At 49.2% G+C, this 2735-nt stretch overlaps 1 pseudogene; it reads left to right on the top strand.

The window, feature by feature from the left end:
* Nucleotides 1-365: 365 nt before the first annotated feature.
* LOC105990852 overlaps nucleotides 366-2735 on the top strand; it is a 12162-nt pseudogene continuing 9792 nt past the window's right edge.

Genomic DNA, 2735 nt, shown 5'->3' with positions numbered 1-2735 from the left:
TGGGTATTATTCTGGCTACAGCAGTAACTCCTCTCCTCACTTGCCTCTCCTAGGACCCAGAGTCTGGGTGTTGAGAGCACCTGAAATATCAGTGTCTCTAAACGTTGTCCTACAGGGCTACCTTATATGTTCCACATCTTGTAGAGTCTCCTATGTCAGGGCAGCTCTCCTGAACTCTGCTCTCCTTAGCAGTGGATAAGAACCTAGGTTCCCCCATCTGTACATTGTCTTGTTTTCCTTTTTCCTAGAGTGCAACTCCAGCAAGACTGATCTGAAAGCTCAGCCTGGCTAGCACCCAGAGGCCACCAGAGACCAAGGCACCTGAGAGATTCCCCCCTGAAACTGTGGAGGAGAACATAGCCATCATGGACTGGCTGGAGGACCTTCCAAAATCGTCCACTGAGGAGTCTGAGGAAACATGCAAAGGGGAAGGAGTGGAGCAACAGCAGGATGACTATGATATCTGCTCAGACCCAGACTTCCTGAGCTACATTGACCAGCTCTGCTTCCAGGAGGATTTCATGGCAGATGTGGGCTACATCCCTGGCCCTGGTATCTGCCAATTTCCTGGCCCTTGGAGTTAAGCTTCATTCTTTAGCAGAGAGAGAGAGAAAGAGAGAGGATTTAACAAGAGTCCTTGTAGACCAACTTTGGGAAGTCATTCCTTCCTATTTCTTCTTAAAATCCCCTTGGCACAGGTTGCTCCTTTCTGTACACATTCACAACTTTTCTTCCTTTTTGTCCCAGGTGGAGGCCATCATACATACCAGATTTATGGAACGATTGCTTTCCTCAAAATCAGACATGAGTATCTTAGACCTAAGTGAGGAGCTAGAGTAGGAAGAAAGACTTACCCCTCCCCAGGTAAGCAGAGCAAAGAGTGTCCCCAGGTATATCAGGAAGAGGAATAACAGCAGTACACCAGGGAGTGAGAGAACATAGCCCCATGCTTCTGGGGAGTCATGGACTTTGAGGTTACTCCTGATAGTAGATGTGGAAGTGGACAAGAAAGAAAGGGACAGGATAGCCAGAAAGTAGCTGGAGAGATACTCAGCAAGGGAGGAGGAGGGCAATCACAAGTCTATGTCACGAGGTGACACCTCCAGTTGTTCCTTCCCCTCAGCCCTCCTCCTGCAGGATGCAAAGCCAGTAACTACTCATTTCATTTCGTCCAACAGGTAGTGAAGAAACACCTCATGGTCTCAAAAGAGAAAAGAGGTGTTGACATACTCTTTAGTCCTGGTGCGCCCAACAGTAGCCTCAAGTACTCCTAAGTTGACCACTTGCCAACATGAAGATAGAGATGACCACGGACCCCAACAAAGAACATAGATACCTGCATCACAAAAATAACCTCCTGTGACCACCAGATACACTGTGCCACAGGTGCTGAATTGCTGACACCTCCTAACAATGCTGCTGTCATCCACGGCTGTCATGGGTCTCCATCATTGGGAGCCACCCTGTCCTCTGGTTCTCTCCATGGACATGGAATCTACCCTCATTGCCTGGGGTCCAGAGGTGCAGCGGGTCTCAGAGAAGACTCTTCTGATGGAGGTCCATGCAAGCTGACAAGTGAGAGGAATGTGAACAAGAAAGGTCTTTCCAGCTTGGCCTTCTTGCTGGGCTCTCAGTACCATCTCCTGTCCTGGGAATGTCACAGAGCTCCGGATCCTCCACCATCCTCCTCTGCGCTGGAAACCAAGCACCAAGACTCATTTTTCAAGAAGAAAAGGCACAGCCTGGATTCCCCTCCACCTGTCAAATCAGAGAAACAAACTCGCATTAGAGACTAGTGCACTGTGACAAATAATTCCTACCCAGAGCCTTGTCTAGACAGCAGGACCTAGCTTTGGTCTGATTGACTCCTCACAGCCTCAGAAGAGAAAGCATGAAGCATAAGACAGAAGGAAGAGGAGGAGGAGAGAAGAAGGAGAAGAAGAAAAAGAAAAGGAGGAGGAGAAGGGAGGAGGAGGAGGAGGAGGAAGAAAGAAGAAGAAGAAGAGAAAGAAAGAAGATGATGACAACAAGGAGGAGGAGGAGGAGAAAGAGAGGAAGGAAAGAGGAGGAGGAAGAGGAGGAGGAGGAAGAGAGGAAGGAAAGAGGAGGAGGAAGAGGAGGAGGAGGAATGTAACAGTAGCAGGAAGAGGATGAGATGTGCTTAGACCTAGAGCTCCTGAGAACTACATTGACCAGCTCTGTCCCCAGGAAGATTTCATGGCAAATGTGCACTACATCTCCAGCCCTGCTGTCTGCCACATTCCCTGGTCTTTGGAATGAAACTTGATTCCCTACCTGCTGAGCTCCATGTGCGCGTGCGCATGTGTGTGTGTGTGTGTGTGTGTGTGTGTGTGTGTGTGTGTGTGTGTATTTAACAAGTGTACTCGAGCACCAAGTTGGGGAGGTCATTCCTTTCTGTGTCTTCTCAAAGTCCCCTTGGCACAGATTTCTCCTTTCTAGACACACTGACACCCTCTTCTTCCTGCTCCAGGTGGAGGCCATCATTCATCCCAAATTCCTGGAAGAATTGCTTTCCTCCAAACCAGAGCTGGATCTTGAGGCCCTAATTGAGGAGCTGGAACAGGAAGAAGGACTCACCCCTGAGCAGGTTGGCACAGGAAAGACTGGAGGCAGGTAGATCAGGAGGGGAAGAAAGGCCGCACAACCAAAAGCAAGGAGCACTGCCTTAGACTTCTGGGCAGTCATGGTTTGGAGGTTATTCCTGAAGGTAGATG

The sequence above is a fragment of the Dipodomys ordii genome, unplaced genomic scaffold, assembly GCF_000151885.1.
Source record: "Dipodomys ordii isolate 6190 unplaced genomic scaffold, Dord_2.0 Scaffold68, whole genome shotgun sequence".
NCBI classification, from domain to species: domain Eukaryota; kingdom Metazoa; phylum Chordata; class Mammalia; order Rodentia; family Heteromyidae; genus Dipodomys; species Dipodomys ordii.
This window is presented reverse-complemented; position numbering and strand designations above follow the sequence as displayed.